Below are 17,500 nucleotides of genomic sequence, written 5' to 3'. Positions count from 1 at the left end.
CATCCAGTCAGGTTTTTTTTTAATTTAGTTTCTATCTGCATTTGAGACTGCTATGCTATCACGTTGGCTACGTAGTTAGGTTAGCTTCTATTTTTTTTAGCTTCGAAAAGCTGAATATTATTAATCGTGTATTTACATGTTCATGGTTTAATAGTATTTTTGATCTTCTGTCTATCCATCCAGTCAGGGTTTTTTTAAATTTAGTTTCTATCTGCATTTGAGACTGCTATGCTATCACGTTGGCTATGTAGCTAGGTTAGCTTCTATTTTTTTTAGCTTCGAAAAGCTGAATATTATTAATCATTTATTTACATGTTCATGGTTTAATTGTATTTTTGATCTTCTGTCTATCCATCCAGTCAGGGTTTTTTTTAATTTAGTTTCTATCTGCATTTGAGACTGCTATGCTGTCACGTTGGCTACGTAGCTAGGTTAGCTTCTATTTTTTTAGCTTCGAAAAGCTGAATATTATTAATCGTGTATTTACATGTTCATGGTTTAATAGGATTTTTGATCTTCTGTCTATCCATCCAGTCAGGGTTTTTTTTTATTTAGTTTCTATCTGCATTTGAGACTGCTATGCTATCACGTTGGCTACGTAGCTAGGTCAGCTTCTATTTTTTTTAGCTTCGAAAAGCTGAATATTATTAATCGTGTATTTACATGTTCATGGTTTAATAGTATTTTTGATCTTCTGTCTATCCATCCAGTCAGGGTTTTTTTTTATTTAGTTTCTATCTGCATTTGAGACTGCTATGCTATCACGTTGGCTACGTAGCTAGGTTAGCTTCTATTTTTTTAGCTTCGAAAAGCTGAATATTATTAATCGTGTATTTACATGTTCATGGTTTAATAGTATTTTTGATCTTCTGTCTATCCATCCAGTCAGGTTTTTTTTAAATTTAGTTTCTATCTGCATTTGAGACTGCTATGCTATCACGTTGGCTACGTTGCTAGGTTAGCTTCTATTTTTTTAGCTTCGCAAAGCTGAATATTATTAATCGTGTATTTACATGTTCAGTCACTGTGAATGTCCATTTCGTGTTCTCGACTCTCATTTTCAAGAGGATATAGTATCCGAGGTGGTTTAAAATACAAATCCGTGATCCACAATAGAAAAAGGAGAGAGTGTGGAATCCAATGAGCCAGCTTGTACCTAAGTTACGGTCAGAGCGAAAAAAGATACGTCCATCACTGCCTCTCAAGTCCTTCACTGTAACGTTCCTCATCTACGAATCTTTCATCCTCGCTCAAATTAATGGGGTAATCGTCACTTTCTCGGTCCGAATCTCTCTCGCTCCATTGTAAACAATGGGGAATTGTGAGGAATACTAGCTCCTGTGACGTCACGCTACTTCCGGTACAGGCAAGGCTTTTTTTATCAGCGAGCAAAAGTTGCGAACTTTATCGTCGATTTTCTCTACTAAATCCTTTCAGCAAAAATATGGCAATATCGCAAAATGATCAAGTATGACACATAGAATGGATCTGCTATTCCCGTTTAAATTAAAAAAAATCATTTCAGTAGGCCTACTGAAATGACATTTTTTTATTTAAACGGGATAAATAAAACAATTTCATTTCAGTAGGCCTTTAAAGGCCTACTGAAATGATTCTCAGCCTGGTAAGGCTTAACTATGCTGTTGCTAACGACGCTAAGACACCGATCGATCCCACCTACAACGTTCTTCTTTGCAGCCTCCATTGTTCATTAAACAAATTGCAAAAGATTCACCAACACAGATGTCCAGAATACTGTGGAATTTTGTCGAAGAAAACAAGAGGCTTTTCTATCGGGTCCGATGGGGTCCAACCACTTCCGTTCCTTTTGTGACGTCACGCGCATAAATCATATCCAAAGGAGTTTTTCAACCGGAAATGTGGCGGGAATTTTAAAATTGCACTTTATAAGTTAACCCGGCCGTATTGGCATGTGTTGCAATGTTAAGATTTCATCATTGATATATAAACTATCAGACTGCGTGGTTGGTAGTAGTGGGTTTCAGTAGGCCTTTAAGCTACATTCGCTAACCGTGTTACAAAAAGATCAGTTAGAATAATACATAATGTTGGATATAGAGAACATACAAACCCTTTATTTATTAAGTCAAAAATTATAAAGTTCGGTGATTTGGTAAAATTGCATACAGCTAAAATTATGTGCAAAGCAAACTATAACCTGCTACCAAAGAATATACAACAATTCTTCTCAACTAAAGAGGAGAAATATAACCTTAGAGGAAAAAATAATTTAAAACATTTATATGCACGTACAACACTGAGAACTTTTAGCATATCAGTATGTGGAATTAAATTATGGAATGGATTAAGTAAAGAAGTTAAAAATTGTACTGATATGATCCAGTTTAAGAGGTTGTTCAAAATAATAGTGCTTACAAAGTACAAAGAAGAGGAATTATGAGAAATACTTCCAACCTTATTGAAAATAAGATATTCTTCATCTCAGTATGTTAATAATGACTGAATTCATTAATTACATATTACAAAACTGTTGTGTATACTAATTCATAGATGTTATTTTATCATATAAAAAGGTCAGTAAATGATTCTATATATTTTTAAACGCTTTGAAGTGGGGAAGGGGTAGGATTAAATAAGCTTTGCTTCTTCCTACTCCTTTTCAGGCATGATGTAAAATGAAATGGTATGAAATTGTGTGATGTATTATGATGTAAGTGTGTTCATGTTCGAAATAAACTAAAGAAAGAAACTATTAGTCAGTTCAATGTGAATATCACAAAATTCTATTAAAAAAAAAAAAGACATTGTTTTTCATTTTTTATGTATTTGTTTGGGCAGCAATTTATTCTCAGGGCATTCAATCAATCACAACTGGACTACTCTTCTTTCTTTCTTTGGTTCTTCCTTTCGTTTTCTTAGTTTTTTTCTTTCTTTCTTGTTTCATTCACTTTTTCTTTCTTTCTTTCTTTCTTTCTTTCTTTCTTTCTTTCTTTCTTTCTTTCTTTTTTTCTTTCTTTCTTTCTTTCTTTCTTTCCTTCTGCCATCTAGCTTTCTTCTTTTATCTATTTCAGTCTTTGTTTGATTTTTTTTTCTTCCTTTATTACTTTCTCTCTTTTTCCCTTTAATTTGTCTAAGTGTCTTTTAATTAATTATTTCTTTCTTTATTATTGTTTCATTCTTTCTTGCCTTCTTTCTGTCTTTTTCTTTTTAATTTATTTCTTTCCTTCTATCATCTTAGCTTTTTTTTGTTTATTTATTTCTGTCTTTCATTAATTCTTCCTTTATTTTTTATTTTTTGTTCTTACTTTTGTCTTAATTTTTCTTTTATCTTTCTTCATTCTTTTTTCTCAATTTTGTTCTACTTTCGTCAATCAGTTTACTTCCTCTCTTTTGTTTTGTCTTTCTTTATTTCTTCAGTTTTGTTCCTTATTTGCTCTGTACAATTTAATTATGTATCTTCCTTCTTTTTTGTCTCTTTTTCTTTTTTCTGTCTTTCTTTCTGTTTTGTTTGTTCTTTTTTTACTCTTTCAGTCTTTCTTTCTTTTTACTTTCTTCTTTCAACTTTATTTTTTGCTTTTTTCTTTATTTCTTCCATTCATGCTTTCTTTCTTTATGTACGTCTTTATTTCCGTCTTTATTTTTTTTCTTTATTTTTGTCTTCCTGTTTTTTTTTCTTTATTTTGTTTAATTGTTTTCTTTCTTTAATGATTTTGTCTTACTTTCTTTTTTGTCTTTTTTTTTCTATTTTATTTCTTTCTTTCTTCAGTTTTTTTCTTTGTTTTGTCTTTATTTACTATTTATTTTTCTTTATTTATTTGTTACTGTTTTATTTCCTTTTTCTCTCATTTTTCTTTCTTTCAATCTTTCTTTGTGTGTCTGTTTTTTTTTGTTCTTTTTCTTTCTGTATTATTTTGTTCTTTCTTTCTTTCTTTCTTTCTTTCTTTCTTTCTTTCTTTCTTTCTTTCTTTCTTTCTTTCTCTTTCTTTCTTTCTTTTTTTCTTTCTTTCTTTCTTTCTTTCCTGAAAACATAGCATAACAGACTTTGGTGATCATAAAACACCACAAAGTATCCATGAAAAGTTTTGAGGGAGTGCAAAACGAATGGCCAACCACAAAGATGCTCGCAGTTACCCTCCTTTCTTTTAGCTATTTTTCATACTCCTGTGTATTTGAAGGGTTAAGTCATCGTGCTTCTCAATATGTTAATGCTCGCACATTTTATTTCATAATATATGAACACAATACAAATACATTCGCTCCAAATGCAACACGGCTTCGCGAACCCTCCTCACATTTCATCACGTCACGATCCTCAAGGTTGTAAAGGCACTCCCATAAACGCCGGATGCGTAATGAATCAGCCGCACTCTAGTCGTGTTGACAATGCGCAATTGATGGCGCTAAGAAAACTGGCGGCAAACAAGCCCATAAATCCACAAAATACAAGCTGCACAATCCAAGTTTTGGGGGATTTTCGACGTAATTTGCAAGGAGCGAGCTCGCGCCTGATTAATCACCTCCAGAAAGAGGACGAGTGAAAGTCGGAATAGGTTTGACTGGCTTACAAGTTTATTTCCACAGCATCCTTTTCTTCTTTCTGGCGTTCAAAAAAAACACACACCACGAACAGTCGGGGCCGCGCGGACAGGCGGTCGCTTCCTTTCCATTCTAATTCAAACCGGTGAATCCCTTTCATTTATCTCGGCCTGCACAAAAGTCCCCGCTTCTTCCTCCTGGGATTACAGAGAGTTGAGTTGAGTTGAGTTTGAGTTTATTTCGAACATGCAAGCATACAACATGATACATCACAATTTCCAGTTTCTCTTTTCAACATGTTCGAAAAGGAGTAGAGAGCGCATGAAACTCGTCCGAATAAGTCCTCGCTTCTAAACTACCAAACAGCTCCTCGTTGTTGAGGAGAAAATCACTCGGTGAGTGTGTTTTTTTTAAATCCCACTCAAAACTGCTAATTTAACTGCTTGACAGGGTTGATTGTCACTCTGAATTGAAATTGGCTCAAACCAACAGGATGTTGAATAGGAATGACAGGAAGTGGAATTAAATTCATTCAAATTGTGAGAAATCCAAGTAACTAGTAGTTGAGTTGAGTCTGAGTTTATTTGGAACATGCATGCATACAACATGATACATCACACATGCATGCATACAACATGATGCATCACACATGCATGCATACAACATGATGCATCACACATGCATGCATACAACGTGATACATCCCACATGCATGCATACAACGTGATGCATCACACATGCATGCATGCATACAACGTGATACATCACACATGCATGCATACAACATGATGCATCACACATGCATGCATACAACATGATACATCGCACATGCATGCATACAACATGATGCATCACATATGCATGCATACAACATGATACATCACACATGCATACAACATGATGCATCACACACGCATGCATACAACATGATGCATCACACATGCATGCATACAACATGATACATCACACATGCATGCATACAACGTGATGCATCACACATGCATGCATACAACGTGATACATCACACATGCATGCATACAACATGATACATCACACATGCATGCGTACAACATGAGACATCAAACATGCATGCATACAACATGATACATCAAACATGCATGCATACAACATGATACATCACACATGCATGCATACAACGTGATACATCACACATGCATGCATACAACATGATGCATCACACATGCATGCATACAACATGATGCATCACACATGCATGCATACAACATGATGCATCACACATGCATGCACGCATACAACGTGATACATCACACATGCATGCATACAACATGATACATCACACATGCATGCACACAACATGATACATCAAACATGCATGCATACAACATGATGCATCACACATGCATGCATACAACGTGATACATCGCACATGCATGCATACAACATGATACATCGCACATGCATGCATAAAACATGATGCATCACACATGCATGCATACAACATGATGCATCACACATGCATGCATACAACATGATGCATCACACATGCATGCATACAACATGATACATCAAACATGCATGCATACAACATGATGCATCACACATGCATGCATACAACGTGATACATCGCACATGCATGCATACAACATGATACATTGCACATGCATGCATACAACATGATGCATCACACATGCATGCATACAACATGATGCATCACACATGCATGCATACAACATGATGCATCACACATGCATGCATACAACATGATACATCACACATGCATGCATACAACGTGATGCATCACACATGCATGCATACAACGTGATACATCACACATGCATGCATACAACATGATGCATCACACATGCATGCATACAACATGATGCATCACACATGCATGCGTACAACGTGATACATCACACATGCATGCATACAACATGATGCATCACACATGCATGCATACAACATGATGCATCACATATGCATGCATACAACATGATGCATCACACATGCATGCATACAACATGATGCATCACACATGCATGCATACAACATGATGCATCACACATGCATGCATACAACGTGATGCATCACACATGCATGCATACAACGTGATGCATCACACATGCATGCATACAACATGATACATCACACATGCATGCATACAACATGATGCATCACACATGCATGATACAACATGATGCATCACACATGCATGCATACAACATGATGCATCACACATGCATGCATACAACGTGATACATCACACATGCATGCATACAACATGATGCATCACACATGCATGCATGCATACAACGTGATACATCACACATGCTTGCATACAACATGATACATCACACATGCATGCTTACAACATGATACATCAAACATGCATGCATACAACATGATGCATCACACATGCATGCATGCACACAACGTGATACATCACACATGCATGCATACAACATGATACATCACACATGCATGTATACAACATGATACATCACACATGCATGCATAAAACATGATACATCAAACATGCATGCATACAACGTGATGCATCACACATGCATGCATACAACATGATGTATCACACATGCATGCATGCATACAACGTGATGCATCACACATGCATGCATACAACGTGATACATCACACATGCATGCATACAACATGATGCATCACACATGCATGCATACAACATGATACATCACAATTTCCAGTTTCTCTATTCAACGTGTTCGAAAAGGAGTAGGAAGAATTAGAGCTTATTTAATCCTACCCCTTTTCCTCTACATAGCAGTTGCTAAAACTTTTGTTCACTTCCTGTTCTCAAATTTATTCACAGTATACTCCATAAGTAATAACAATAACAATAAATAAATAATAATAGGTGAAGTAAGTTATATTTCATATGGTGAGATGAGTAAGATTATCTTGAAAATGAATGGATGGATGAGATAAATTCAGAATGTTTATCATGTTTCTTCTTCTTTGTACTTTGTAAACACTTTAAATTTGAAGAGATTCTTGAAGTGGATCATATTAGTACATTGTTTGATTTATTTGCTTAATCCATTCCATAATTGAATTCCACATACTGATATACTAAAGGTCTTAAGTGTTGTATGTGCGTACAAATGTTTAAAATTACATTTTTCTCTAAGATTATATTTCTCCTCTTTTGTTGCGAAGAATTGTTGTAGATTCTTGGGTAGCAGGTTATAGTTTGCTTTGTGTATAATTTTAGCTGTTTGCAAATTCACTATGTCGTGGAATTTCAGTATTATTGATTCAATAAATAAAGGGTTCGTATGTTCTCTATATCCAACATTATGTATTATTCTAACTGATCTTTTTTGTAACACCGTTAATGAACAAAGTGTACTTTTGTAATTATTTCCCCATATTTCTACACAATAACTCAGTATTGGTGCTCTCAAACATTTATTTGCAGTACAATATTGCATTCATTATTTATTTAGGGGAACTGCACTTTTTTTAATGTTGCCTATCATTCACTTTCCTTATGTAAGACAAGAACATTTGGTAACATATGAACCATTAATTAGTTGCTTATTAACATAGGGTTAGGGTTAGGGTAAGGGTTATGTTTAGGGGTAGGGTTAGGGTTGGGTTTGGGGTTAGGGTTGGGGTTGGGGTTAGGGTTATGGTTAAGGAAGACTTAGTTAATGGCTTACTGGTTGTATAATAAGGCCATGCAGAATAAGGCATTAATAAGTACTTAATAATGATTAACAGCCAATACGTTACTAATTTGCATGTTAATAAGCAACTAATTAATCAATCAATGTCAATCAATGTTTATTTATATAGCCCTAAATCACAAGTGTCTCAAAGGGCTGCACAAGCCACAACGACATCCTCGGTACTCACCCCAGTGGGTTCATATGTTCCCCATACTAAAGTTTTACCGAACATTGTTATGCATTTCAAGTTGTAAAATGCGGCAATTACAATGTGGCTAAAAATGTAGCTAAAGGGAGTGCACTATTCCGTTCAAAAGGCCCTCTAAAAAAAAAAAAACAATACTCCATTTACATCTCCTGATCTGAATATTAACACGCGAAGTCCCAGAGAAGGGTCAATTGACATTTTTACCTAGAAAACACACAAGAGGGTCATTTGACCCCTAGTCCCCCCTGTGGACACTCCTTTTGTTATGAAAATGTGGCTGTTAGTGGCACACGGCAGGGGGCCACTTGAGCCTGTGTGGGGGAGGGGACCTTACAGCTCAAGCTTTAGTTCTGAGGTAGGTTGTGTGTGTTTTTGCAAGGATCAACAGAATGAAGGGATCAACACTCTGACATTTATTGTTAAAAAAAATACAAAACAAAACATATTTACAAAGAATGAAAAAGCAACTGTTTTCCCAGTTTTGGTGTGGAGGGTTGTTGCAGAAGCAATTGTTATTTTTGTGTGCCAAAAATAGTTTAAAAAAAAAAATTTACAAAGAAAAAAGCATATTTACAAAGAATGAAAAACCATGTCCATGTAAACGTGACTGACATACATTTGAGCAGTCACTCACAATCCTGGCACTGCCATTGCTCCTTTCGGCATTTCCCACATGTATAATTTTTCTGTCTACCTAGACAAACTGCCCCTAACAGCCTCATTACCATAACAAAATGAGTGATTAGTGTATTCGGGAAAAGCGTCGGGCCAAATGACCCCTCTCTGGGTCTTCTAGGTAGACAGAAAAATGCTGGGACTTCTAGTGTTAACCAAGTATTAGCGATATTGGTATCAGAATTGCTCATGCAGACAAACTACTTTCAGCTGTGTTTACATGTTGAGCCGGTGAGCTGCTGCATCGCCTCTGAGTTGGTGAAAGTTAATTCTAGATTGCAAATCATGCCTCTCACCTGGATAGAGGGAGGATTTGGACATAAACCGAGAAGTTCGTCAACTTTGACGTGAGATGGCGAGAAAGACCCAAAAAAGTCTCGTTTGCTTCATCTGTATGTATCAGACATGGACTGATACAGTTCAAGATTTTACGCAGTCTTTATTTATCAAAGTTGAAACTGTCAAAAAGAAACGCACTTTGGCACATACAGTCGTGGTCAAAAGTTTACATACACTTGTGAAAGACATAATGTCATGGCTGTCTTGAGATTCCAATCATTTCTACAACCTTATTTTTTTTGTGATTGAGTGATGGGAGCACATACTTGTTGGTCACACAAAACATTCATGAAGTTTGGTTCTTTTATGAATTTATTGTGAATCTACTGAAAATGTGAGCAAATCTGCTGGGTCAAAAGTATACATACAGCAATGTTAATATTACATATCCCTTGGCAAATTTCACTGCAATAAGGCACTTTTGGTAGCCATCCACAAGCTTCTGGAAAGCTTCTGGTTGGGTTTCCTATTCAACAGAGGTTTTGTTTGGCCTTAATCCTAAAAACTTAACATGCTAACAAGTGTGAGCATAAAAGCTATTAGTTGATATTGTTGCTTGCTTAGCCTTTTGTACGGACATGAAAACCTCCAACTTTGGGACAAAATTTGAGGTTTTCATCAGAAAGCAATCTGTCGTCCATCCGTCAACATCTCCTCGAGAAGTCTGGCCTCGACAACTTCTACCGCAGACTCGCCTCCCGCCTCGACTTTGCCTCCCGTCACTCATCCACGTCACTCGCCTTGACGAGCTGTCTCTCTTTACGGCAGCTGCTGGGCTGAAGTCGGAGTAACGAGCGCCCCTCTCGCCGCCGCCGCCGCCAGTCAGTTAAGAGGGGTTGCCTTGTCAGCGGCATCCTCGCGTCTTTAAAGGCGTCTTGTTTGTCGTGCAACCTCCATGGCATGTGTCAATGTGTCATCTTTGCAGCCTGACTGGATTAGAATTTTAAAGGTGCCATATATAAGAATGTGGCCAGAAATGGTACTGCAATCACGGTCAAAATTCTGTAGTCCCCTCCCACACACCATGACTGAGGTTGCCAGAATCCCAATCCTACTCTAAGGAACTTCAATCGACAAGTCCTAGGCCAGGGGTCACCAACGCGGTGCCCGTGGGCACCAGGTAGCCCGTAAGGACCAGATGAGTAGCCCGCTGGCCTGTTCTAAAAATAGCTCAAATAGCAGCACTTACCAGTGAGCTGCCTCTATTTTTTTTCATTTTATTTATTTACTAGCAAGCTGGTCTCACTTTGCTCGACATTTTTAATTCTAAGAGAGACAAAACTCAAATAGAATTTGAAAATCCAAGAAAATATTTTAAAGACTTGGTCTTCACTTGTTTAAATAAATTCATTAATTGTTTTACTTTGCTTCTTATAACTTTCAGAAAGACAATTTTAGAGACAAAAAATACAACCTTAAAAATGATTTTAGGATTTTTAAACACATATACCTTTTTACCTTTTAAATTCCTTCCTCTTCTTTCCTGACAATTCAAATCAATGTTCAAGTAATTTTTTTATTTTTTATTGTAAAGAATAATAAATACATTTTAATTTAATTCTTCATTTTAGCTTCTGTTTTTTCGACAAAGAATATTTGTGAAATATTTCTTCAAACTTCTTATGATTAAAATTCAAAAAAAATATTCCGGCAAATCTAGAAAATCTGTAGAATCAAATTTAAATCTTATTTCAAAGTCTTTTGAATTTCTTTTGAAAATGTTGTTCTGGAAAATCTAGAAGAAATAATGATTTGTCTTTGTTAGAAGTATAGCTTGGTCCAATTTGTTATGTATTCTAACAAAGTGTAGATTGGATTTTAACCTATTTAAAATATGTCATCAAAATTCTAAAAGTAATCTTTATCAGGAAAAATTACTAATTATGTTCCATAAATTATTTTTTTAAGTTTTTCAAAAAGATTCGAATTAGCTAGTTTTTCTCTTCTTTTTTTCCGTTGAATTTTGAATTTTAAAGAGTCGAAATTGAAGATAAACTATGTTTCAAAATTTAATTGTCATTTTTTTCCGTGTTTTCTCCTCTTTTATACCGTTCAATTAAGTGTAAATATCATTAATTATTAATAATAACATAGAGTTAAAGGTAAATTGAGCAAATTGGCTATTTCTGGCAATTTATTTAAGTGTGTATCAAACTGGTAGCCCTTCGCATTAATCAGTACCCAAGAAGTAGCTCTTGCTTTCAAAAAGGTTGGTGACCCCTGTCCTAGGCTGTAGGTTTCTCTTGTTTATGCAAGATGGTTTACTAAGTAATTATGCCACATTTTACTGATGTCGATTAGCCAAATGTATTTGTAAAGATACCCAGTAATATTTTAGTACGGAGTCGGGACAGATTGTTGGCATTACCCTGCTAAAATGTCTAGTTTGACCGCACGGACCACCATCGAAATAATTATAAATAATAATACATCATATATTATATATCGCATATGCGTACTTTGATGGCAAGTCAAGGCCAACAGTAAAATGACCGCCATATTTCGTTCAGCATAACTCCATGTTGCATCCAACCTGACGCACTGCATTCATACACAAATACAAATAGACGGAGTAGACATTGAAAGGGTAAAAGAAAACATGTTTTCATTTCAGGGCATCAAAATGAAAACGATAAGATTTCGGGGCTGTAAATCTAATTTTGAAATGAGCAAATCCCGGCTGAACTACCGTTATCAGTTATAAAGGTATATGAAAATAAGATGATTTATTAATGCCTTTTGACATATCAGGGCCCATTAATGATGGCTTGACATGAATTTATTACATATGGCACCTTTTAACATGAAATCATTTTTTTTTTCTAATTACAATTTTGTAGGGAATACCTTTAAATTAGTTTTAATTATTTTGTTTCCGACTACTTTTTTTATTTTAATATAATTAATATGATGAGTATTACTACAGTGTTAACATTATTATTACGATCATATTCAATATAATTCTGGTTATTTTTTTATTGCTATTATGTTTATTATGCATGTTGTTTGTTGTTATATATATATATATATATAGTACTAATATTCCTAGTATTAATATGCATGGCAGAGAACAAACCAAGAATTAAGTTGAAGAAATTGTCTCTAGACCTCCAAGACAAGATTGTGATTGTTTCGAAGTACATATCTGGGGAAGTGTACAGAAAAATATCTGCTGCCTTGAAGGTCCCAATGAGCACAGGGGCCTCCATCATCCATAAATGGAGGAAGTTTGGAACCACCAGGAAGTATTGAGCAAAGGCTGTGAATACTTATGTACATGTGATATCTTATTTTTCTATTTTTAATTAATTTGCAAACGTTTATTTAAAAAAAACAAAAACATTGTCAATACGGGGTATTGTGTCTAGAATTTTGAGGACAAAATGAATGTATTCCATTTTGGAAAAAGGCGTAACATAACAAAATGAGGAAAAAGCTGGGGAAAAAACACCTCCTTTCATTTTTGATGCCGGATCAAGTTATAAAATAAATGTTATTGTCGTAACAAAAAGTCTGAATATAAGTATCATTTAATTTTATCATAACTTAAAATAACTTGTATTTCCAATGTTTTTTTTTAATAGTAATACAAATTCAGAATCATTGGGGTTATTGCATATTGTACACGAGCAAGACACTCAAACTTTTTTTTAAAAAACAGGCTGTTTTAGATTTAAAACTTTATACATTTTATCTCGAAGTTTGGTATTTCATGTCAGATTTGGAGGATAACATTTTATGTGTATGTATGTATGTAAATAGTACTGTATTGATTCCTTCAGGAGTATGTATGTATGTAAATAGTACTGTATTGATTCCTTCAGGAGTATGTATGTATGTATACTGTATATGTGTATATATATATGTATGTATTTTGTGTATGTATGTATATATGTGTATGTATAAATGTATGTATGTAAATGTATGTACGTGTATATATAAATGTCTGTATATATGTATGTGTGTATATATATATATGTGTGTATATATGTACGTATATATGTATATATGTGTGTATATACTGTATATGTACAGTATATACACTGTGTATATACTGTATATATATATATATATATATATATATATATATATATATATATATATATATATATATATATATATATATATATACAGTCGTGCTCATGAGTTTACATACCCTGGGAGAATTTATGATTTCTTGGCCATTCTTCAGAGAATATGAATAACACAAAAACCTTTCTTCCACTCATGCTTAATGGTTGTGTGAAGCTATTTATTGGCAAACAACTGTGTTTACTCTTTTTAAATCAAAATGACAAAAGAAAGTACCCAAATGACCCTGATCAAAAATGTACATACCCCAGTGACTTTGATTTGATAACATGTACAAAAGTTGACACAAACAGATTTGAATGGCTAATCAAGCTTCCAATCCTCACCTGTGACATGTTTGTTTGTAATTAATGTGTGTGTATAAAAGGTCAGTGAGTTTCTGGGCTTCTGACAGACCATTGTATCTTTCATCCAGTGCTGCACAGATGTTTCTGTGTCATGGGGAAGGCAAAATAATTGTCAAAGGATCTGCGAGAAAAGGTAATTGAACTGCATAAAACAGGAAAGGGGTATAAAAAGATACCCAAGGAATTGAGAATGCCAATCAGCAGTGTTCAAACGCTGATTAAGAAGTGGAAAATGAGGGATTCAGGTAGACCAGCAAAGATTTCAGCCACAACTGCCAGGAAAATTGTTCGAGGTGCAAAGAAAAATCCACAAATAACTTCAGCTGAAATACAGGACTCTCTGAAAAATTGTGGTGTGGCTGTTTCAACATGCACAATAAGGAGGCACTTGAAGAAAAATGGGCTGCATTGTCGAGTCGCCAGAAGAAAGCCATTTCTGCGCAAATGTCACAAAGTATCCCGCTTACATTACGCCAAACAGCACAGAGACAAGCCTCAAAACTTCTGGAACAAAGTAATTTGGAGTGATGAGACCAAAATTTAACTTTTTGGCGACTTGACAATGCAGCTCATTTTTATTCAAGTGCCTCCTTATTGTGCATGTTGAAACAGCCACACCGCTATTTTTCAGAGAGTCCTGTATTTCAGCTGAAGTTATTTGTGGATTTTTCTTTGCATCTCATATGTATATATTTATACACATGTATATGTGTATATATGTATATGTATATATATATATATATATATATATATATATATATATATATATATATATATATATATATATATATATATATGTATATATATATATATATATGTATATATGAACATATATATATACATATATATATATATATATATATATATATATATATATATATATATATATATATATATATATATGTATATATGTATATATGAATATATATATATATATATGTGTGTGTGTATGTGTATATACGTATATATAAAGCTTCTGGTTGAGTTTTTGACCACTCCTCTTGACATAATTGGTGCAGTTCAGCTAAATTTGTTGGTTTTCTGACATGGACTTGTTTCTTCAGCATTGTCCACACAGGACTTTGGGAAGGCCATTCTAAAACCTTAATTCTAGCCTGATTTAGCTATTCCTTTACCACTTTTGACGTGTGTTTGGGGTCATTGTCCTGTTGGAACACCCAACTGCGGGCTGATGATTTTTGGTTGTCCTGAAGAATTTGGAGGTAGTCCTCCTTTTTCATTGTCCCATTTACTCTCTGTAAAGCACCAGTTCCATTGGCAGCAAAACAGGCCCAGAGCATAATACTACCAACACCATGCTTGACGGTAGGGATGGTGTTCCTGGGATTAAAGGCCTCACCTTTTCTCCTCCGAACATATTGCTGGGTATTGTGGCCAAACCGCTCAATTTTTGTTTCATCTTACATCACATGGACAAAGATAAGACCTTCTGGAGGAAAGTTGTTTTATATGAATAAAACTGGGTATCAGTCATAAAACTACCAAAATAATTTTGTCTTATGCTTTGGCGTACTCCACTATTTAGTATGAAATCGTACAAGAAAGTTACGAATTTTACCATAACCTTCAAAGCACTTGATTTTTCAAAGCACAAATTCAGACTCAATAAGGTTCTTACATATTGTAAAATATTCCCTGAAAGGTTGAAAATACTTGTTTGAAAAGAAGCAGCTTGCTGACAGGATTCAGACATTTATGTGTTAAGGTCAGTGGTAACGAAAATGACAAAAAAAATACAACTGGTTGAAGTATTAGATATTCACATAATATATTGGATATTGGATGTCAAGTCAAGTCAAGTCAACTTTATTTATATAGCACATTTTCAACAACTTTTTAGATTGCACCAAAGTGCTTTACAGGTTAAAAAAGCATGGAGCAAACAAAAAACAAAACAAAACAAAAAAAAAACAACTAAGCAAAACAAAAAAAACAAACAAAGAACATAAACAATGAGTGTGCTAAACAAGATAATGCAAATGCAATACGGTAAAAGGGGTCGAATAAAAAGTTTTTTAAAAAAAATTTGCAGAATAAAAAAATAAAAAAAAATAAAAGTGCTACAAATTGAAAAATACAACTAAAGCGAAGGGGTGGGAGGGGGGGAGGACTAGAAATGGTGGCCTAGTGGGCGGACTCAGCTCGGGTCAAAGGCCAGCGAGAAGAGGTAGGTCTTAAGGAGGGTTTTGAAGACCCCCAGGCTCTGGGCTGACCTAATGTGGAGGGGAAGGCTGTTCCAGAGCTTAGGGGCGGCAACGGAAAAGGCTCTGTCCCCTCTGGTCTTTAGCCTGGATCTGGGGACCGCCACACCGCCACGGCAACATCGGATGCGTCCGATGTTGCCGTGGGTGCAGTGGTAGAACAGCTGTTGGCGAATACGTGACAGCCCCTCGACTTCTTCAGTCATGGACTGCGAGATAACGAGCGAAAATATAGCGTTTTTCTCCGTGAGTTGTTGGCACGCTATCTTGCCGCACGCCATTTTCACGGCTTTTGTTGACCACAAACCGCTGACGTTTGCCATGTCAAAGGTCACAGAGCCTTGGTCAGCAGCGTCGCTTGGCAGCCACCTCTGAGTTCGCTAAGCACACTAAATAACGATAAAGCCAACCCTGTGGCCGACTGTCTTTTACAGTACTGGTGTGTACTAGTGTGTACTTGTGTGTACTTGTGCAGCTCAATATGGATTTTTTGGGAAATCCCCGCTGACCAGCTCGACGACCCTGACATCCGCGCACTTAACACTGCTGGTACAGCTCTCAAGCTGGAGGAGGTGGTGATGCAGGATGGGGGGTGCCCCTCTCCTCTGCGATGCGCCCCCGGTCTGCGGTCCTAGCGGATTGGCACCGCCAGGTTTTGATGCAATCCACTGCCTCTCGCACCCTGGCGTTCGGACTTCCGTCAAACTGCTTTGTACTGAGTTCGTATGGTTTTGTCACACCATCTGATACAACCTCAGAGAGGGGATCCTCTGGCGCGGTCCTCGGGTGTGCAGGTGCACCGCACTACGGCCTAAAACCCCCAAGCTAATGGCTTGTGTGAACGCTTTCACGGGTGGCTTAAAGCAGCGTCACGCGCGGCTCTCTCGGATAGCTACTCGATTGCCACACCGCATGCTTAGGAGGATTTTTCCCCAGAGGTTCCGCACCGCAACTTTTTCCCTTTTTGTCGCAGGGGCCCTTAGCTCCTGGCCCGGTCCACCACTGCTTTCCGCCGTAGTTTTTGCCATCAGAGCTTATGTCTGCCTGTTTCATTTTTGGGCATCACGTCATCATTCGCCCCTCCAATCCAATCCAATCCACTTTATTTATATAGCACATTTAAAGGCCTACTGAAACCCACTACTACCAACCACGCAGTCTGATAGTTTATATATCAATGATGAAATTTTAACATTGCAACACATGCCAATACGGCCGGGTTAACTTATAAAGTTCAATTTTAAAATTCCCGCCACACTTCCGGTTGAAAAACTCCTTTGGATATGATTTATGCGCGTGACGTCACAAAAGCAACGGAAGTGGTTGGACCCCATCGGACCCGATAGAAAAGCCTCTTGTTTTCTTCGACAAAATTCCACATTATTCTGGACATCTGTGTTGGTGAATCTTT

At 36.1% G+C, this 17,500-nt stretch overlaps 1 protein-coding gene across 1 annotated transcript in view; it reads left to right on the top strand.

Annotated features, from left to right (window-relative positions):
• Positions 1-17,500, top strand: part of sgcd (sarcoglycan, delta (dystrophin-associated glycoprotein)) — a 523,297-nt gene that overhangs the window by 41,557 nt on the left and 464,240 nt on the right. The window lies entirely within an intron of this gene.

The sequence above is a fragment of the Entelurus aequoreus genome, linkage group LG05 (genome assembly GCF_033978785.1).
Source record: "Entelurus aequoreus isolate RoL-2023_Sb linkage group LG05, RoL_Eaeq_v1.1, whole genome shotgun sequence".
NCBI classification, from domain to species: Eukaryota; Metazoa; Chordata; class Actinopteri; order Syngnathiformes; family Syngnathidae; genus Entelurus; species Entelurus aequoreus.
This window is presented reverse-complemented; position numbering and strand designations above follow the sequence as displayed.